The sequence below is a fragment of the Maylandia zebra genome, linkage group LG3 (assembly GCF_041146795.1).
Source record: "Maylandia zebra isolate NMK-2024a linkage group LG3, Mzebra_GT3a, whole genome shotgun sequence".
Lineage (NCBI taxonomy): Eukaryota > Metazoa > Chordata > Actinopteri > Cichliformes > Cichlidae > Maylandia > Maylandia zebra.
This window is the reverse complement of record NC_135169.1, coordinates 44,931,211-44,954,225: the sequence shown is the minus strand read 5'-3', so window position 1 is coordinate 44,954,225 and position 23,015 is coordinate 44,931,211. Positions and strand designations below refer to the sequence as shown.

Here is a 23,015-nt window from a genome sequence, read left to right as displayed (position 1 = left end):
TTTTGCAGCATTGCTGTGTTGTCTAGCTTAAAGGCACCGTGGAGCTGCGCCCTTCTATTGAGTTTGCTGTGTGCACGAGGTGCATGTCACTGTGCACTCCACAGCTACAACTACTCGGCCCTAAATTCTTTGTGAGAACCTAAATTGACAGGCAGGCTGAGATTGAATTTGCGACCGCGTGGCCTTCTCTTACACGTTGGCTCTAAACTCTAGTTTTTAATCTCAAAATGACGGTGAAAATGTCAGCACAAGCACACCGTCTTTACATTCAGTTCTTTTTAGCCAGCGCCTCTTCCCGCGCACACTAATTTTCTCTGAGCATATCATCATTAAAATTTGTCTGAAGGATCATCTGTCATTTAAATTATAATCAACCTGGTAAATAAATGATTCATCATAATGTTTTAATGGCATAGTTTAAGAGTCTCGACCTCCTCCGGTAAATGAGTTTGATGAGGCTGACGCGGGGACGCGGTTTAAAAAAATCATAATCCTATGTTCCTTGAATTTAAATTAGCTGTAACACACAGTCTGCATTTCTTTGTGTACAAGCAGAACTGTGCATTATTGTGCTCGTGTACATATGTGTGTGTGTGTGAATGAGAGGGTTGTCTTTATGCGCACACACACAGGGCACCAGAGTGCTGTTAATTTCCGCCTGAGCATGGGAGCGGCCACTAAAAGTATCATTGAAGTGATGAATGCGCCGCTCCGAATGGGCATTAGTGTTTAATCGGAGTCATCTGAGAAATAGCACCACATCAACTTCAAACGACTTCCTTTCATCTGCAGTTAGAGACGCAGAGTCACAGATGTGGACCCTCCCCCCCCTTCTTGTTTCTTTTGCCCTGCAATTCTTCAGCGTGATTGAAATGAATGCGAGACATCCTTCACACTTTGCTGTTAAATATACTGCAAGTGCAGCCACAGAATCGAGTCCACTGGCCCGGTGAAGTGAATGACACTGATTATCTTGTTACGATGGCACGTGGCGAGAGATTAGATGTACTATGAAGCCATTGAACACCCAGAAAATAAGCCCAAGGTTGTGAGTGACGCTGATATGAGCTGTTGAGATGTGGTTTATATTGCTTCTTTTTATTGTGTTTGTTCTGCGATCCTCGAGGTTACTCGCACTTGGACTTGAGTAGAAGGCTCCACCCCTCATCAGGAACTAATCATTTCAAATATACCGCTGGACTCCCATCACAAGAAACCCAATCAAAGGCGATAAAATAAAACAGCCAGAGGTCTGTGGTCACTCCTCGCATTGTAGGTGGATAATGGGAAAGATTACAGTGACAACGATGAGGTTGGTGACCATGACAACAATCGTGGTCTCAACAGAGTAAATGGAGGATGAAACCACAGACTGGAGCGGGGGGGATTGCAGTGACCATAGCAGGCTGGAAGTCAGAAAAGGAGGTGATAACAATGTATGAACCAGGCTGTGAAAAGACAAAAACATTAGCTTTTCTGTCTTTTCCTGGTACCTTCCCTTGACAATGATGGAAACAGTGTGTAGGTCAGAAGAAAGATGTGAAGGGGGGATAAGGAGCTAAATAAGGCTCTAAAGAAGAATCTTAATAAGGCTCTAAAGAAACCTTAGAGAGTCAAGCTTTATCCAAATAACGGGACAGTTAATCACATTTTCTGCTTTTTAAAAATGTATTTATTTGTTTTTTGCAGGCTAAACTACAGCTTAGTGGTCACACAAATAAAATGAAATGGTACTGTTACGTAAGGCCCAAAATGGCCTCCGTACAAGAAAGTAGTAGCTCTAATATTGACCAGTAACGAACCACCACACGCACACTGTAATGGGTTACACAAGATTTATTTGTTCTTTCTCCAGGTAAAACTACTGGCTGAAGACACAACTCTGGCCAGGAATCCAAGGCCCAAAGCCACCGCGGTCAGGGTTGTTAGCCTGGTTACAAACAGGGGAAAGGTGGTCACTTGGAAGAACAAGCAGCCAAAACGTATCAATCCTGCATCTTCCTCAAAAAGGTTTGCCACCCACCTTTTCAGGCCTGACTTCGTTCGAGGCTGGGTCTCCACATCACATCCTGGGAGCTGGAACTTCCCCAAAACTGGTCCAGTTTCCTTGTCAGGGGCACAGAGAGTCTCCAGTCCAGTGTTTGTTTTCCTGCCTTCCAGCACATCCACTCACATCCCAATAAGAATGAGTCCTCCCTCCAACATCCTCAGTTTATTTTAAAAGCAAAACCAGGCCAGGTTAAAAATCTTCTCCATTAAAATGTGCACACTTCATCCTGGATCTTCGAGGCTTCCCTGCTTCACCAGTGTCCTACTAAAAAAAACAACGACAACCCCTACTTCCTGTTTCCTCTCCCCTTTATAGAGAAGGGCTCCAATCCTCCCCAATCAGCTGCTCCCTGTATTCAACTCCAAATAGCTGGCAGCTGGACTAGAGTAGAATCTCCACTCCCACATGGGTGTGGCCCACACCTCACATCAAACACAAAAAAAACACCAAAGCATGCAATTAATACAAAACAAAATCTAAAGAAATGCCAACCCAAAAGCTTAGTGGGGGATTCTCTCCATCCTTTTCCACCATGCTATACTCTGTAACAGTACCGTTAAGAAATTATGCTTGCCCTGCTGGCCACTAACTTCCTCTCCACACTGAAAAGATTGATAATGCAGCACTAACTATGTGTACATAGTAATCTCACTTTGATTATTTGAACATTGTCGTTATTCATAACGTTAAACTTCTAAACTTTATGTCAAGCTGACTGTTCAGAACACACCTGTATGTTAACAAGTTCTGGAAAAGCTAGATGGTTATGTTAAGCATTTTTTTCAGAGAGTGTGTTGCTGTGAATTTTGGGATAACATTACTTCCCTCCAGATTAGATGGTTCGGTGTATCTTTTGGAAAAGGAGGTAAGAAAGGAGGTGTTGAAGCACCTTTTCACAGTGTTTAAATCTTTTTATGGCCACCACTCAGATACTTCCTTCACCCATTTAAGCCACAGTCACACAGGCCTGTCAGTAGCTATCGCCTGGCAACCACCGTTGCTTGGTAAAAATGTTTATTCCCTGACCGGTAAGCAAATGGTTGCTGGAAGGTGCCCGCTGTCGCTAGGTGAAATTTGTTACAAAGTGGTAAATGGTGCTACACTTTTTACAAGTCAACTCGTCTCTTTCCATGTAAGCCATGGTTGACTGTGGCAATGAAAGTAATCAGTGCTGCACCCTCTGTGTGGCCGATTTCCCCAACTGACAGCCAGCAACCTCCAGCAACAATTTGCCTACCATTTAGGGAATACAATTGGGCTGGAGACGTCCCATGTGACTGAAGACTTAGCAAAATTCTTTAAAAGCAAGATGTGGACACAAATCGTTACTCGGAACCAAGATTGTTCAAGAATTTCATTAAACAGTTGAAAATGAAATGTTTTTAACTACCTGACATGGAAAAGCCACACCAAAATAGGGTGTACATAGGGTACCACCATGTTCAGCTATAGGCTGAGCTAAACACATTTTGTTAATTTGCCCTCGCTAATCCTACTCATCTGTTTTTATTTAGATGAATTTTGATTCTACTTTGTTTCACCCTGGATTCACCAAAGTCCGTCTCTCCCTCTTTCAGCCTCCCATTTCCACTGTGAGCAGCAACTATAAACTTTTGTGTCTTCAGGATTACCTTTCCATCACGGGATGAATGAAGTGTGAAAAGCAATCTGAGAATCGCCAGGCCACTTCTGCGGATGCAATTATGCCAATGGCAGATCATTTTCTGACCTTTATCCTCCAGCCAGTGTTGATGGCAGTTTGCCACTGTGACAGACTGCTTTTTGTTTTCATGTATTTTACAGTTGTGTGACAGCTGAAAACCTGGCTCTTAAAGGCTGAGGTGCTCATCCGTTTGAAAGACAGCCTGACTTTTTGTGCTGCTCTTTTTCTTTCGCTCTCTATTTACTTATGTTGTGTATGTCCCTGTCAGTGTAACATTCTCATTATTTCTTTACTGCCACTTCTGTCTCCTTCCCTCTCTCTCTTCCTCTGTATTTTTTGTCCCATTTCTCTCTTTCTGTCTCCGTATTACGTGTATTTCTATCAGGTATTTTCCAAAGTCTGTGTCCAGGACCAAACCAGTGTTTTTGTTCTGGCTGATGCCTTCATTCAAAGGTTCACGGTCCTGCTTCAGGTAAATTGCTCCTTCTGACAAACAACCACGAGCACAGATACAGACACACACCTTTGAACGTAGTGTTGTAGTCCAGTTTCTCAATTCTGCAGGTTTGTGCTTTTCCATCCATTTCATCTTGTTGTCAAGCTGGTTTTGTCACGTGTTGTATTTTTGCATTTGCACATAGTCCTGTTTACCTGTGCTCATATGTTTTTGCTATTTTGCAAACTGGTGAGCTGTCATCTCTCATGGAATACATAGTCTGTCTCATTTGTGAAGATTTCCTGCATTATTTTTTTTTAAATTCCTGTTTCCCTTTTCCCCCTCAATTAAAATCAAAATACAAAATACATTTCTCCTAAAAAAATTATTGATTCGATTGCAGTTCTGTGACATAAGTACATTTCACACTGATTTCCAAATTGACTTGTCTATGAACTCCCCATTCTACTTGTATAATTTACACTCTTATCACTGCTACTGTTGACCAAGTATCTCTCTGCACTTTGGCTGCAGATCTCCTTTGATGTTGATTTCACCCTTTAGAAAAGGGGATGTGACGTTGAATATGTTTATCTTCAGACTTTCTCACATTACATACATACATACATCATACATACATAACAAATACTTACTTTTTTGCAGTGTTTTTGTTTTCAATTAAATTTTATTTACAGTATATACAGCCACATCACAACAGTCACCTCAAGGTGCTTTATATTGTAATGTAAAGACCCTACAAAAATACAAAGATAACCCAAACAATCGAACGACCCACTATGAGCAATACTTGGTGACGGTGGGAAGGAAAAACTCCCTTTTAACCGGAAGAAATCAGGCTCAAGGAGGGGCACCCATGTGATGCAATTTGTAGTAAGTGCTGTGAAAGAGAGCCAGTATGGAAGCCCGTTTCCGCCACAAAAAAAAAGCATCCATTACTCAAAATTTCGAGTTATTAACTCAAAATTTCGACTTATTAATTTGAAATTTTGAGAAAAGTAACTCGAAATTTCAAGTTAGCTCTGCCAATCAGTAATCTACGAGGAATGCGCACTCAAAACCGGATCGAAACAAATTGGCGTTTTCGTGAGTACGTTTGCTGATAGTGACGCCATTCAGCTAATAACACAAGGATTTCATCATTTCTGAAGCTACGCTGAAAATAATCAGCAATTTGTGCATTCGTGACTGGCTGTAATACTGGTAGCTTAGCTGTAGCATTTGTAGCTCAGGGCTTCAGCTTCTGGGTAACAAGGAAATTACTTTATTCATGTATAGGGTGAGCCATTTATATGGATACACCATAATAACATGGGCATGGTTGGTGATATTAAAGTCCTGTTTGTGGCACATTAGTATATGTGAGGGGGCAAACTCCTCAAGATGTGTGGTGACCATGGTGGCCATTTAGAAGTCGGCCATCTTGGATACAACTTTTGTTTTTTTTTCAATAGGAAGAGGGCCATGTGACACATCAAACTTATTGGTAATGTCACAAGAAAAACAATGGTGTGCTTGGTTTCAACGTAACTTTATTCTTTCATGAGTTATTTACAAGTTTCTGACCACTTATAAAATGTGTTCAATGTGCTGCCCATTGTGTTGGATTGTCAATGCAACCCTCTTCTCCCACTCTTCACACACTGATAGCAACACCGCAGGAGAAATGCCAGCACAGGCATCCAGTATCCGTAGTTTCAGGTGCTGCACATCTCGTATCTTTACACCATAGACAATTGCCTTCAGATGACCCCAAAGATAAAAGTCTAAAGGGGGTCAGATCGGGAGACCATGGGGGCCATTCAACTGGCCCACGACGACCAATCCACTTTCCAGGAAACTGTTCATCTAGGAATGCTCGGACCGGGCACCCATAATGTGGTGGTGCACCATCTTGCTGGGAAAACTCAGGGAACGTGCCAGCTTCAGTGCATAAAGAGGGAAACACATCATCGTGTAGCAATTGCAAATATCCAGTGGCCTTGAGGTTTCCATTGATGAAGAATGGACCCACTATCGTTGTACCCCACATACCACACCAAACCATCACTTTTGTTGTTCCAACAGTCTTGGAGGGATCCATCCAATGTGGGTTAGTGTCAGACTAATAGCGGTGGTTTTGTTTGTTAACTTCACCATTCACATAAAAGTTTGCCTCATCACTGAACAAAATCTTCTGCGTGAACTGAGGGTCCTGTTCCAATTTTTGTTTTGCCCATTCTGCAAATTCTGTGCGCCGATCTGGGTCATCCTCGTTGAGATGCTGCAGTAGCTGGAGTTTGTAAGGGTGCCATTTGTGAGTAGCTAATATCCGCCGAAGGGATGTTCGACTGATGCCACTCTCCAGTACGCTGTGGGCTCTTGCTGAATGAAGCTAGGACAGCCACTGATGTTTCTTCATTAGTGACAGTTTTCTTGCGTCCAAATTTTGGCAAATCCAACACTGAACCAGTTTCACGAAACTCAGCGAGCAGTTTGCTGACTGTAGCATGGGAGATGGGTGGTCTCGTAGGGTGTCTTGCATTGTAATGTGCTGCAATGACCCGGTTACTGCGTTCACCAGATATCAACACAATTTCGATCCGCTCCTCACGTGTTAACCTCTTCGACATGTCAATGGCTGTGAACAAAGAGAAACTTGTAAATAACTCATGAAAGAATAAAGTTACGTTGAAACCAAGCACACCATTGTTTTTCTTGTGACATTACCAATAAGTTTGATGTGTCACATGGTCCTCTTCCTATTGAAAAAACAAAAGTTGTATCCAAGATGGCCGACTTCTAAGTGACCACCATGGTCACCACCCATCTTGAGGAGTTTGCCCCCTCACATATACTAATGTACCACAAACAGGACTTTAATATCACCAACCATTCCCATTTTATTACGGTGTATCCATATAAATGGCCCACCCTGTAGATTTCTGATTGGTAGCGCTAACTGGAAATTTCAAAATTTCAAGTTATGGATACTTTTGTTTTGTTTTTTAAGTGGCGGAAACTCACTTCCATAAGCCAGTGATTAATGGCAATTTTATAATAATTTTTTCTCCATCTAATTCCACCCTGCTTTTTCTCCCTCCTGCTTCTTCTCTGGCCCACCGGTCGCTATTTTCCATGTAGAGCAGTGTTGCTACTTTACATCTCATTCATACTTGTCTTTACCTTAACCTGCTTCTCCATAACAGCTTTGCTATGTGGGATATAATTTGCTATGACCATAGCAGCTTGGCCAATAGAAACAGGGTTAGCACAGGGCCCTGCCTGCATCTCTTGGTGAGTCCCAGAGGCCAAAGCTCACTCTGTGCCAGCTGGAGGTGCAGAGCTACTTCCACCCTTGTCTACAGATTCTGCAGCTCGCTGGCACAGGAATCCTGGACGTCAAAATGCCACCTGGTGCAATAATTACAACAGGTAGTGCTGTTTATCCTGAAAGGGCAATGACATTTTTTTCCTGTTTTCTATTCCTTTGTCGTATCCTCACATATGGGTAGCCTCTTCGGCCTTGTAAGTGTCAGCATGATTATTACACTGGTCGAAGGTGGAACCTTCTTAGACCAAAGCAGTGGTGTTGCGTGTTATTGAATTTCAATAAAGACATTTACCACATTGAGTAATGACATTTACAACAATCTACAAGGAGCAGCATTTGCACCAACATGTGTCAGCTACTTTATTTCCCTGGCGCTGCAAAAAATTATTTTAGAGACTTAAAAAGTGAGGCTATTGTATTTGATGACACAGAAGCTGCTGTTTTAAGATTCTCTTATCTGTACAGAATCTTTTCCTTTTTTTAAAAAGTTTAGAACTGCGTCAGCAAACTCCTTCACAATGAGTCTCTTGAGTCTCATAGAAAATGTCTTACCAATAATGTTGTTACGAAGGACTTGATGACAATAAAAACGCGCAAGCGAAGTCATACACACATTCCCATCCACCCTTAATCATCCTACTGAAGCTGCAGTATGCTCACTGTGTTAGGTACAATGTAACACACGGCCATCTTTCTAATTAGTGTCAATCTGGTGTTGCAATCTTGTAGCCATGTCTAGAATGCACTACAACTGACACAATTAAAGCTGGGTCAATTGATTATTACCATCTTCTTGCCTGGTAATAACATGAGAACTCTAATTATATAGAGTTTGTTTTTCTCCTTTGACCTCAGAGATTCAGTACCTCCAATCAAGAGATGTAGTCTTATGTTGAACCCAAAGAGTTATAAAAGGTGGCCGTTTCCACTGTGGTGTCACCCATTTTTTTGGCTGCAGCCATGTTGGCTTTTTTGAGCCAAGGATGGAGGGCTAAGTTCAATTCAAATCCATTTTATTTATATAGTGCAAAAACACAATAGCAGTCACCCCTATATCAAGATTCTTTATATTGTGAGGTAAGGAGATACATTATTACAGAGAAAACTCCAACTATCAGACAACCCTCATAGAGAAAGCACTTTGGCGACAGTGGGAAGGAAAAACTCCAGAAGCAGGTTCAGGAAGGAGCAGCCATATGCCACAGCTGGATGGGAGAGAGGCAGGACAAAAAACATACTTTGGATGAGAGCCAGAGATTAATAATAGCTAATGATTAAATACAGAGGTGTATAAAAACATGGAGAGTGAAAAAGGTGAATGAAGAAGAAACACTCACGGGAAGCACCCAACATCCTAGGCCTATTGCAACTAATGGAGGATTCAGTGTCACCTGATCCAGCCCTAACCATGTACTTTATTAAAAAGGAACGTTTTAAGCCTGTCTCCCTAATCCAAGCTGGGACATCTACCTCCCATTCTACTTTTAAATGTCCCTGGAACACAAGTAAGCTGAGCGCACTATTGGGGTGATAAGGTTCGATGATGTCTTTAGGATAAGATGGGGCATGATTATTCAAGACATTTTATATGAGAAGAAGGATTTTAAATTGAATTCTGGATTTAACAGGGAGCCAGTCAAGAGAAACCAATATAGGAGAAATATGCCCTCTCTTTCTAGGCCCTGTCAGCAGTCTCTAGCATTTTGGTTCAACTGAAGGCTTTTCAGGGAGGTTTTTTTTTAAGGACAACTTGATCATAATGAATTACAGTAGTACAGCCTAGAAGTAATAAATGTATGAACTAGTTTTTCACCATCACTCTGACAACGGGATGTTTCTACTTTTAGAGATACTACAAATGCAAGAAAGCAGTCCTACAAATTTGTCTGATATGAACATTGAAGGACATATGTAAGATTCTGCACAGTGTTACTGGAGGCCAGTGTAATGCCATCCAGAGTAAGTTACTGGTTAGACCCCAAGTCCATGAGATGGGCTCACAGAGTCAAGTTCTTCTCCAGGTTAGATTACTCAATGACTTATCCCAAAATATCCACTCCCTTTCCAACTTGTCGTCTCCATATGTGGTATTGACCTCCAATTCCTATTCCCTTTTCATATTTAATGCATTAACTCCTCTACAAATCCTGAAAATCCAGTAAGTTCTTCTTGATTTTGCTATTTCTTTTTACCCCTGTGTTATTTTACTGCAGTATCGTACTAGACCCGAAGTGGAGAGACTGTTTGAACTTTCATCAAACAATTGATTTGCTGTCATCGGGCTTTTCTCCGCCCACTTAATAATACGTTTAAATTTTGGCCGACAACAAATTCACATATATATATATATATATATTTTTTTTGTTCCCTTTGATTACAACATGACTCACTAAATATAGATTCAATTTAGTTTTCACTTTTTCTAAAACCTTTAGTGTGTGATTTACCCATTTAGTTTGTGTCTGAAGTATCCTCTAAACAATTTCTTTTAGAAAGGGGAGAGCAGAAATTGATATGTTCCCACGTCTTGTTCTATCTGAAGCTATTTTATTTCAATATCTTTCTATAATGCATGAGACCAGCATTCTGTGGTTGTGAGTTGTGATTCCCTGTAGTCATTTCTGAAAGGAAGCAAGCTGCCTATCTCTTTGTAGGAGCAAAGAATTTTGACTCTCACTCTGGGCCCTTGTTTTGCCATATGAATTTGGATACAAAGTGTCCAGAAACTTGTACAATTACTGGAAAATAGCAAATGAGAGAAGGCACCCATGCAGTACATTAATTCAGGTAGTTTCCACCTTTCGTACTAAAAACAGTGGATCCTTCCAAATCTCCTTTTCCAAAGAAACAAGTTTAACATACTTGTCGATGTATATTTGGACAGAGTTATTAGTCAAAGGGCCCCCTGAGTTTTTGGAGTCTAGTTTTTTTTTAATGTATTTAACTTTCCCTCCTGGCTGTTTGCGTTAAATTTTCTTGAATAAGTTATACCCTGATATATTTACTCAGACCTTGCTTAAGAGCAGGTATAAAGATGAATACATTTGTTACAAATGGAAGAATGTCATCTATAATGTGTGCAAATCATTCTGTAAGTATTATTCCAACTAATAAATTATGAATCAAAACCTTTTTGGTCTTTGTGCTGACCCAAAAAAACCATCTAAGAGTGGATAGTCTCGTACCACTAATTTCACTTCCTGGAGTCAGTCCAGCACTAGATAAGCCTGCTTTCTATTGGCCAATTATATTTATAAGAATCTCGGGTTTTTTCCCAAGCAGGTCTAAAGGATCCGACTCTATAGCTGTCTGCTAATATTGTACCCTCTGACCAGCTTTTGAGTGGGTCTTTATTTCTAAGGCATGAGATTCGTCACAAAAGATGCGCAAAATTCACAGATGAACCCATTTGTACCAAAGCACTCATTGTTTTTTTATGGATTTCATGTTTTCAGAGTTTTTGGAATTGGAGCTGCTCTGCTTCCCCTTGAGTAAAATAGACTAAATGATGATCTTTAAAGACTTATTTTTTATTTTTGTCACTGTTTGAGCCTCCTGTGCATTATGAAGGTGTCTTTGTCCCAGGATGTGGGGCAGATCTTATTCAAAGAACTGTTTGACTTAGATTTAAAGGGAAGGCAACAACTCGCTTGATTTGCCTATCTCTTGATATTTTCGACTTGTGTATCTGAGAACTCCTTCATCTTTATGAGTTACTACAGTGGGGCAAAAAAGTATTTAGTCAGCCACCGATGTGCAAGTTCCCCCACTTAAAATGATGACAGAGGTCAGTAATTTGCACCAGAGGTACACTTCAACTGTGAGAGACAGAATGTGAAAAAAAAAATCCATGAATTCACATGGTAGGATTTGTAAAGAATTTATTCGTAAATTAGGGTGGAAAATAAGTATTTGGTCACCTCAAACAAGGAAAATCTCTGGCTCTCACAGACCTGTAACGTTTTCTGTAAGAAGCTTTTCTGTCCCCCACTCGTTACCTGTATGAATGGCACCTGTTTGAACTCATCATCTCTATAAAAGACACCTGTGCACAGCCTCAAACAGTCAGACTCCAAACTCCGCCATGGCCAAGACCAAAGAGCTTTCGAAGGACACCAGGAAAAGTATTGTAGACCTGCACCAGACTGGGAAGAGTGAATCTACAATAGGCAAGCAGCTTGGTGTGAAAAAACCAACTGTGGGAGCAATCATCAGAAAATGGAAGACATACAAGACCACTGATAATCTCCCTCGATCTGGGGCTCCACGCAAGATCTCATCCCGTGGGGTCAAAATGATCATGAGAACGGTGAGCAAAGATCCCAGAACCACACGGGGGGACCTGGTGAATGACCTGCAGAGAGCTGGGACCAAAGTAACAAAGGTCACCATCAGTAACACACTACAACGGCAGGGAATCAAATCCCGCAGTGCCAGACGTGTTCCGCTGCTGAAGCCAGTGCATGTCCAGGCCCATCTGAAGTTTGCCAGAGAGCACATGGATGATACAGCAGAGGATTGGGAGAATGTCATGTGGTCAGATGAAACCAAAGTAGAACTTTTTGGTATAAACTCAACTCGTCGTGTTTGGAGGAAGAAGAATACTGAGTTGCATCCCAAGAACACCATACCTACTGTGAAGCATGGGGGTGGAAACATCATGCTATGGGGCTGTTTTTCTGCCAAGGGGACAGGACGACTGATCCGTGTTAAGGACAGAATGAATGGGGCCATGTATCGTGAGATTTTGAGCCAAAACCTCCTTCCATCAGTGAGAACTTTGAAGATGAAACGAGGCTGGGTCTTCCAACATGACAATGATCCAAAACACACCGCCCGGGCAACAAAGGAGTGGCTCCGTAAGAAGCATTTGAAAGTCCTGGAGTGGCCTAGCCAGTCTCCAGACCTCAACCCCATAGAAAATCTGTGGCGGGAGTTGAAAGTCCGTGTTGCTCGGCGACAGCCCCAAAACATCACTGCTCTCGAGAAGATCTGCATGGAGGAATTGGCCAAAATACCAGCTACTGTGTGTGCAAACCTGGTAAAGACCTATAGTAAACGTTTGACCTCTGTTATTGCCAACAAAGGTTATGTTACAAAGTATTGAGTTGTATTTTTGTTATTGACCAAATACTTATTTTCCACCCTGATTTACGAATAAATTCTTTACAAATCCTACCATGTGAATTCATGGATTTTTTTTTCACATTCTGTCTCTCACAGTTGAAGTGTACCTCTGGTGCAAATTACTGACCTCTGTCATCATTTTAGGTGGGGGAACTTGCACAATCGGTGGCTGACTAAATACTTTTTTGCCCCACTGTAATTAATCCAACGACTCTACATTACTGGAGTCATGTCAGTGTGTCATCAAACCTTGTTTTATGTGCATGCCCTGATCTTTTTATATCAGCTTCAGTTGTTTTTGGAGGCCCTTTGTTGGCTGTCATAGATATGTTGTCTCGGGGTTTTGTTGTTTGTTTGTTTGTTTGTTTTGGGGGGGTTTTTGGAGGGGGGGATTCATATGATGTGATATCACTCTACTACTTTTGAGAGCCCTAAACTAATGATTACAGCACTATGGGTCCATATACTTACTTTTTGGTTTTAAAGTAACATCTACATCTTAAACTAACTCTCACATTTTTGTATCCTTAGTTCTTTAATCTCAGCTGAAACCAGGAGCAGATGTAAGGGCAGAGATTGAATAGCAATACTAAGATGAGTGTCGAGGTTAAGCTACAGGAGCTCAGGTTGTGTCTCAAGATTGTTACCTCTGCCAAGGAGGTTCTGTTTTTACTAGTGTTTCCATGTCATTCTGTCCGTAATCACGATAGCTGGAAAAGTTCTGAATGAATTCTGATAAAACTTTGTGGGCGTGTGAGTGTGGTCATTATCTTCAAGGTCAACTTGATGATTTCCATCCATTCATTCTCTTCTGCCTATCCTTATCAGTGTCACTTCAGCCTATCCCAGATACCACAGAGCGAGTGGTAGGGCACACCCTGGACGGTTAGGGCTAACACAGAGAGACAGACAACCATTAAAAAATCGATGAAAATAGAAATATACAAATAATATCATATGAAATATAATATAAATGTTTAAAATATCCTGTCACATTTCACCTCCAACCTCACATTTACATTTCACATCTGCCTTTCTTTCAAACTGATCCCCAAATGCATCATATTTTCAAAGAAAGTATTGTCAAGAAAAAGAGAATGAGTGGCCTAGATAAAGAAAAAAATACTGTAGTTTACTGTTATATAACAATCTCACGTTATTTAGAAATCAATCCCTATTATCTACTTTCTACTTAATGTCTATATAATCAAGAAAAAACATCTATTGTGCTCCCCTTATCTGGCTTTTATTGCAGTACACACTTCTTAACCTACATTTAAACAGAACAAAGAAAACATAATAAATACATACCATGTACAATACGACTAAAAGTAACTACCACCCAGAGGGTGAGCTACCGTGGTGGAAGTTTGTGCTTTCAGACTGCTTCTTCTTGTTTTAAGAGTCAACTTTGTGATGTAGCTCTGGTACAGGTTTCAAACACAGAGATGCAGCTGCATCCTTCAGTGGGTCACATTCATGTGAACAGAATGAGAGAGTGGCTTTAGCAGGATTTAGCTAAGTTTAAAGCCTCAGTCTTACTAATGCACTTGGTTCAGAGTTGCTGAGGACTGATGTTGAGAGCTGTGAACATGCACCACTTCCAAAATTAGGAGTAAATAATGCTGCCTACTCTGCAATTACTTAAGGTTTGAGGACCATCCTCTCCATTCTGTTTATTCTCCTGAAAAAAAATCTAACTTTGAGACAAGCAGAGTATTAAACATTTGATATGAGAGGATTGCGCCTATAACTGGTATAAAATCCCTGGGCTGCCATCAGTAGAATTTAGATGCCTGGTGTTGCTGGGAGTAATAGAGATAAATGTGCCATGGCTGAAAATCTATCTTGTTTCTTCCCTCAGAGTCAGTGGCTTGCCAAAGCAAAGATAAAATATCTCCTGTTATGCTAGTTCACACACAAATCCAGACAAGGGCGTTTTGTCATCTTTTTCACCATTTTTCAGTTGATAATGAGAAGCTGTGCACAGTTGTCGGGCAGGACAAGACTCAGGCTTTCTTCCCTTTCACAAACACAAAAAAATACCAGTCCGGTCACATAAGATTTGCAAAATCCTTGGTTCCTTTAGTTTCCTGGAATAATTATTTATCTTCTATGGCAGTCCACATGTTGTCAAAGAGGGGCTAAAAAGATATCTGAAATATCTTCTAATAATGAAAATAACATTGAATAAATTCCAAAAAGCAGTAAGAAACGTGCCGCGCTGAGCCGTTACGTGTGGAGCTCTTCCATTTGGACTAATGGCTTTTGTCCACTGCTCACAACCAAAGCTCAGCAAATTAGTGCTGCCTCTAGATAGCCCGTCCACGAGGATGCGCGTGTCTATAAATCTGACATTAAATCCATGGTTGGTGTGTCTCCCAGATAAATGAGCTTGCATTTCAATTCTTTTATGTTTCTGTGCATGTGTAATTTATCCATGTTGGGGTCTATGGTCTCCCAATGGAGCGCAACATGAAGAAACGCCCCCTCATTGTCATTTAGAGCTGCCAAGACGTGCACCCCATTTGACTTCTTATCTGAATAACACGATCAAAGATGACCAATTTGCAGATGTATTACGTGTGTGACTTGTGCATGTGCATTTTCCAAAGACCCTGATCCTCCAAGGAAGGGCTCGCGCTCGCCCTGTCCTTTGCCTGCTCGTCCGATGCTTCACTAAGGGTCTCGGGAAAAGGCATCCTTGCGTGTATGTATTTGTGCGTGTTGTTTGTGTGCAACACGGGTGATGGATTGGGGTCATTTCGGGTTACAGGGTTGTGATTTTGCTGCCAAGACAAACAGCTGCGCTCATGTCTGGGGCAGGTGTTTCATAGCGACTGCAGACACAGTGAAATAAGTCAAATCAATAGACCCCCTCTCTGCATATTTGTGTGTTTGATTGTATGTGTAAACTGCTGCCTGGGTGTGTTTCTCCTGCTTTACTTAATGACCTCCTTACTCAGCTAATACTCAGCTAATCATTTTGTTTCTGTGTTTTCACATGCACATAAATGTATGGGATTTTTTTAAATATATGTATATATTATTAATGGTACCAGAGGCGCTTCGCATTTTCCTCACACTTTACAACCTCTCTCCCTATATTGTGTTTACACTTACCTGGCCGTAAGCTGTAGAACGCCTTATATCTTTGTAGTTTGCTATGGCTCACCTACACCATAGTCCATTTTCTCCCCATAAATGGACCATAGAGAAGTGCCCATTCTATCACTTTAATACACTGAGAGCAAAGGCACTTTTCCCACAATAGTTTTGGTGTATAGATTATCCACCCTTCGTTGATTTCTGAGCTTTCTGAGAGCCCTAAGGTCTGCTTCAGTTTCCCAGTGTGTGCTGCGTTCACTGTTAGCCTCTTTCTCACGCTCAGCCAACTTTATGTATTCAGTCATAGATATAAACACTGCTCCCCTGAGTACAGACTCTCTCTTTCTATTGTCTTGCTCTTTTATTTTCTATATTCTCATCCTTAGCATTCGCTCTTACTCTTCGTGTGCTGTTTTGTTTGCTGGCCCACACTGTCCTACATCATTTCTACGAGTCGTCATTTTATTCTGGTCCATCAAAAGTTCCTCATGAGTGCACACCAAAGAGAGAAGTAGTAGAGGATGTACAGCATCATTAATAGCTATAGACTAGACTGCTCAAAAAATTAAAGGAAGACTCTGAAAACACATCGGATCTCATGGAAAGATGGATCTCTGTACTGATGTCTAATGTGTTAGGAATGAAAGGATGACACATTATTTGACGGAATTGAAAATTAGTAACCTACAGAAGCTGAATTCAAAGACAAAGTGAAAAAATGATGCACCAGAATCGTTGATTTTGCAGCAATCCCATTGCAACAATTCAAAATGATACTCAGTAGTTTGTATGGTCCCGATATGCTTGTATGAATAACAACTTTGGGGCAGGCTACCTGCAGGCTACTTGAACCATGCAGGATCAGATGGAGGTGTCCCAGATGTGTTTTGCTTGAGTAAGGTCGGGTAAACGTAGTGGCCAGTCAATAGTATCACTTCCTTTATTCCCATGCAACTGCGTCCATACGCTCATCACACGAGGCCGGAAATTGTCGTGCACCAGGAGGAACCCAGGACCCACTGCACCAGCATTGGGTCTGTCAACTGATCCAAGGATTTCATCCCAATAAATAAGGTCAGGGTGTCGTTGCGTAGCCTGTGCTTTCGTCTTAAAAAGCATAGGGTGCCATTGCTAATTCTTGCTTATTCTGGTATTCTATGGGGAATAACAACTGACCTCCACAGTAGCACAAACAATGAAAACAGAACCCACTAGAGGACCTGAGATCACAATCATGAAGTCTGTTTCTGATTGTTTGGTCAGAGACATTCACACCGGTGGCCTGCTGGAGGTCAGTTTGTAGTTCTTTGCAAAGCTCATCCTGTTCCTCTCTACATAACGGAGCAGATACCAGACCTTCCTGCCTGTCTCCTGAAGTCTCCTCCTCCTCAATGCTCTTGAGACTGTGCTGGGAGACATAGTAAACCTGGCAATAAAGGTAGCACCGCAGTAACGTCCAAAGATCTTTACTAAAATACAAATTAAGCCATGGCATACATTTCAAAAGGGAATTTCTTTTTTTCAAAAGTAGATACTTCTGGTAAGAAACAGCCATCAGAAGTACATGAGCTGCATGTGTATTGGCCTAATATCTGAAGAAAATATATAACCTAAGGCAAATGGACATCAGTTGGTAATCCGTTCATATGGATAAATCCACAAAACTCCCTTTTTAATTGAGGCTAGTTCTTTCTTGAGATGAAGTAAACCAGGTTCAGAAGAATATTTTATCTAATACATTTGAGCACCTGGATGTCCAAAACAATTCACATCATTAAGGTTTCCGGGGCAACATACGAACCATGGTGCTTTGTTAATAATTCCACAACCACAGGCCGATCAGCGTTATCACCTCATTCGCTCGGTGAACTTTTCACATCGTGTGCTTTTAACCGGTGCATGTGTCAGATATTGACATCGCAGTGGATGCATAGCTGGTATTTTTACTGACAGTGTAAGAAGACATCGGTTCCATCGAGCCATTTAATACAACATCACATTCCTATCCAAAGCTGTGGCTACTAAAACATGTCTAGGCAAAAAGAAATGTATCATGTCAGTCCTCAAATAATTGTGAAAAACTCCACTGTCACTCAGCTCCACAACATTGCAACAAGGGAGCTGTCATGCTGTGTCCCACACTAAATTTATTCTTTTTTCTAGCAAAGTTTGTGCTGCGTTGTGGCTGAAATGTTCGCTGCATATAAATGTTGTTTTTCCTCCTCACTTTGAATTGTTCTTTGGTATTATGGTGAAAATCCATTCAAATCAGCAGGCTTCCCTTTGGTTTAGTCTTGGTACTGTTTGATAACATAATAGACTGTGTTTACTGATTTATACCAGAAAGAACACTTAAAAAAAATAATAAATAGAAACCCAAAAAACTTCAATCTGCACTTAAATCCAAACTGGAAAAGCTCCAGATGGACTCATGTCCAAAACGTATTATTTTATTTTCCACAATCTGCCTCTTTCTTTAGTCTCACCTGCTCGTTGCATAAATAGTGACTGTGAATCAGCACTGCGAGGTCAGCACAGAGAGAAATCTTGTTGCGCACAGAGCAGACAATGAAGCCTTTCAACGTTAGCGGTCAACTTGAAAAGAACATTAAAGCCACATCGCTGTACTTAGTAGCTCTGGAAGGGAAAATGTCTTTACTCACACATAATCACTGAATGTGATTTCTATTTGTCGTTATTCAGTGTGTGGAAGAGTGTGTTCTTCTGTTCAAAAAGCCAGCAGTAAATGGGTTAGGCCAAATTTCACTGCTCTGTGAACCAGACCAGCATAGACCTCTTTTGGGCTTAAACCTGGTGCCTAACCAGGCTAAACCAGTCTTAGCTAGTCCAGTCCAAACCTTTCCACCAGCACAACTTGCAGTCTGTTCAGTTTCCCATCCTGAGATACATCAAAAATTTAAAAAATAGAAAAGCTTTTTTGCACACAAATATATGGAAAAAGAGGGTTTTCTGTTTAGCTGGAAATATGAGGTGTAGCTGTTATTCTGAACAGTATAATATATACAAATGAATAATGTATTCTGTTGTTCGGGGGTTAAGTTAATATACAAAACATTTCAAGGGTGTAAATTCGACCTTCTTAATTAACCTTCTTAATTAAGAACTATGACCCTTGACCCTGAGCTTCTTTTGTCAGAATGCTGATGATTGGGATGGTACGTAGCAGATTCTCTTTTAAGCATTAAAACAACAGTTTACATACAGAAATAGCAGAATCTGAATATACTCTACACATTACATGGCTTCATATTGATTATCAAAAGACAAATGGCTGTGCCAAGCATTTAAACCTCTACTTTGGAGGTTCTGCTGGTATCAGAGCAGATGATTGACAAAAGTCTTCCCATTATCAGTGATATTGTTTTGGTGTTGTGCTTTTGGTTTTTGGTTTGGCACGTTCTTTACAACCAATTTCACTTAACAACAGCAACCTCCTACAGTCACATTTGTCCCTAACAACCAGTGGTTACCATGGACTCAACGACCAGTCAGTAGACCTATTTTAATCAGTTTAACAGCGACTGCTCACAACTGGCTATAACTGTTGATCGCCATCAGTGTTTGGCAAGTTACTTTGAAAAAGTAATTATTAATAAAAGTAATAATTATAGTTACTAGTTAATTCTTCAAAAAAGTAACTGAGTTAGTAGCTGAGTTACAAGATTCTAAAAGTAATTAATTACTTGAAAAGTAACTATTGCGTTGCTTTAAAAAAAAATGTCTAACTCTCTGGGGTCCAGGGTATAATGGGCCATTTTTAACTACTTTTGATTTTCCCTCCACATTTCACCTTTAAAAACTATTTACTTTGCCTTGTTTGGTATCATCCTTTTCAGCACAACCTCACATGTCTGAATTTACAGTTATGTTTTCATTTTGACATACTGTATTGACACAATTGATCTAAAATCAGACAAAAAACATCAAATCAGAGTAGAAAAAGTTATATTTTTACTGTAACAACCACAAACATGTTTAATAAATCATATTTCATAACTTTAAATGCAAATATAAATGGTCAATTTTAAAATCCTATGCACAAGTTTTGCAAACAACAAAGTTATTTGCAGCCATTTACCGTTTACCCTTTTTTAAATAACCACTTTAAACTATTTACAGAACCATCAGATGTTCTGCATTCAATAAGATGCCACACAAATTATTTGTGCCACTCCAAAAATCACAGCCTGATACCTGCAGGCCTGACAGCAGCAGGTGTATCACTCCTCCTGTTTCTACCTGGAGACAGCAGTTACCTCATTGTTCTGACACACAACACAAAACTATCCACAACACTAAACACTAACTACACAAGACAACGCATTAACTACACACTCCAAACACACTAAACGTCACAAATCTCTCATATCTCAAAACTCGCACTCTCTCTTTTTCTGCTGTCTCTCTTTCTCTCTCACAGTCACTCCTAAAACTTTCCCCTCTTCCAAAACAACCAAATGTCATGTCGCCATATCATTTTTGATTGGTCGACATGGTGCATTTTTCCACCAACACCAATAATAATAATAATAATAATAATACATTTTATTTGAGGGCGCCTTTCAGAAACCCAAGGTCACCTTACAAAAAACACAATTAATAAAAGGAACAATAGTCACAAAATACATAAAATAAGTGGGCTGTTTTTTGATTTGTTTTGTTTTTTGGGGGTCATAAGCAGAGAGTGCTTGCTAGCGCTGTCCCTAGACAGTAAACGTGACAAAACTATTGAGGAAAAAACGCCGCGTATCTATTGTTTATCATGACTCTGGTTTTCAACACAATTTAAAAACTGGTATCCATCACCTTGTTGCTTTGTCATGTTGAAGTGGTCGTGTGATTGGTTTACCACGACTACTTTATTCTTCCTCAGTCAAACAGCAGCACTCATACGATTGTTTTGCTCCCTTGGCTCCAGGTGTTGTGCCAAAAAGTTGTTGCCGCCGGCGGGAGAGCGCGCAGCTGCCTAAAGCTGTAGCGCCCAGATTACTTATGTAGACAGCTACTTCCGTGCAACTGATATAAGGCTGAACACAGCTGTTTTTTGAAAAATGGTAACGCGACCGCACCGCATTTTCTTGTTAGTAATGGTAACAGCGTTGTAACAATAGAATTAGTAATTAGTTACATTACTCGTTACTGAAAAAAATTACGCCGCTAGTAACAACGTTACTTGTAACGCCGTTATTCCCATCACTGATCGCCATTTGGTTACCAACTGCTCTCTAGGCCGGTGTGCTACACATGTAAGGCTAGGGAGGAGAGGCAATGTGTGATTTTGCGAAAAATGAAGTTCAACCAGAACAGGCTTGAAGACATTTAAACCAAGACGTAGCTCAGTCATTCCTCCACTCAGGTCTCGTGCTCATAACACCAAATCTGGGGTTGGCTACAAATGAAGGCTGAAAACAACAAACTACTTTAAACTTAAAAGTGCCGTACTCTGCTAAAAAAAGAAGCCAAGCTGCTTTGAGGCACCTGCTTTTCATTTTCTTTGCGGCTTCTTCATATTTACTTTAACGTAATAAACAACAGTTTGATGAATTCATAATACTGTGAACGGGCTTTGTTTGTAGCTCTGAAACTGTTACTGTTTATGGTCTTTAACTGAATCCCTTTTTCTTTGACCTTCCAATCTCTAAACCCTCTTCTTCCCCTGCAGGTGATGTGGAAAGCACATGTTTTGCCTATGACATAAAAGTCACGAGCAGCTGCTGCTTCTAGCTGGGTGTTCGATGTTTTGGATGATGTGGTGCTGAGGCCCAGACTGACAAAGCTTAAATTCCTGGAGCAGCCACTCAAGGTGGTATCAGCGATTGCTTGAAACACAACATACCAGGAAGTGAAATGCTTGACTGTTGTTTGCTATATCCTGAGTAGATTTACATACCAGTAAATAATTACAGGACACTGAAGGCAAATAATGTGTTTACACAAAAGCACACTCATGGTGCTATATCATTTTCAAGAATCAGCCATGTCCGTGGGTTGTACACATCATATGAGCTCATCTGACTTTGTCAAGTCCTTGCTTAGTATTAAATAAGACATTATGCATCCTCCCCCAGTCTCATGGGAGAGCAGGAGAGTGGACCAAGGGCTGACTAACTCACTAACACCCTTATCATGCAAAGGTAATAGTGGTGTAGCTGCACAGTGGAAGCGACATCAGAGTGCTCATACTCTATGTATACAGCTGGTACCCCTTGCCATGTACACTCATCTGAAAATTAAACCTCCATTTGAAGAGTGAAAATGAATTTCAGTGCTGCCCTGCAAGTGAGTCAGCACAAATCAAGCTAGCCATGCATGCCGCGAATGTTCATAACCCAAGAAGATCCCCAGTCTGAGGTCAAGTGGATGCACTAACACGGCTCATACTGACAAGCTTGTGCCTGACATTTCCCAACAAATGAACAGGAAACCTTCGAGACTCTATTCAAATATGCTTATATTTACAATGAGAAGAAAAAATGTTTTTTATGTGCGTATGTGACAAAATGCTAGATTTCATTTTGTGATGTTGTTCATTCAAACGCAGTCAAAATGCTCTAGTACTAAACTTACCTGTGTGTTTTATTTGTGTGGTTGCAAGTGAGTAAGCAGATAATTGGTGCTCTGTGGCCTGACTAGTTGGACCTGATTCAGATGCAAACACTTTCTATACATCAGGACATTTAGCAACATTTATAGTTAAAAGAGTAGATTTTGCATTTTTCTTCACTTTCTGTTGCAGTGGTGGATGCTCATATGAAGCATGGCCGAGCCAAAGGCTGAGGCTTCAGACGGCTCTCAAAGCTTCATTTCTGACACTTTATTCCCTTCTCAGTGTATCACACGTATAATATGAGTATGAGTGAGTATCTCCATCACGGTCATCTTGTGCACGCAGCCCTGGCTATTAGCTTAAAAGTGAGGACCTACAATGACTTGCTTCAGACAGTGGATTAACTGTGGATCTGTATAAAGTGACGGTATAAGATAAATAAGGATTTTTTTGTGTGCTGTGATTCATGGAAAGTCACTCTAGTAGAGTCCAAGAATGAGAAAAATGGAGTCCAAAATGAGCACAATAATTCCTCTTTAACCTTCCATGAATACACGAAAAGGATTCCTCATAAAAATGCTTTGCCATCCTTGCAGAAAATAAATAAATAAATAAAAGTCTGGATCATTTCAAGTGCCTGGACTAAATTTATAGCACCGGCCCGCTCAAGAATAGCAAAGCAAAGCTGTGCGTGAAGCAGCATCTGTATGTGCTCGTGTTCGATAAACAAGT

General features: G+C 40.7%; 1 long non-coding RNA gene across 1 annotated transcript; it reads right to left on the bottom strand.

Moving 5' to 3' along the window:
- Positions 1-1,821: 1,821 nt before the first annotated feature.
- Positions 1,822-2,526, bottom strand: LOC143417114 (uncharacterized). The gene is made up of 2 exons (XR_013097328.1): positions 2,024-2,526; positions 1,822-1,930 (listed from the first exon to the last, which is right to left on the bottom strand). It is a non-coding gene; the product is annotated as an uncharacterized LOC143417114 (long non-coding RNA).
- Positions 2,527-23,015: the final 20,489 nt, after the last annotated feature.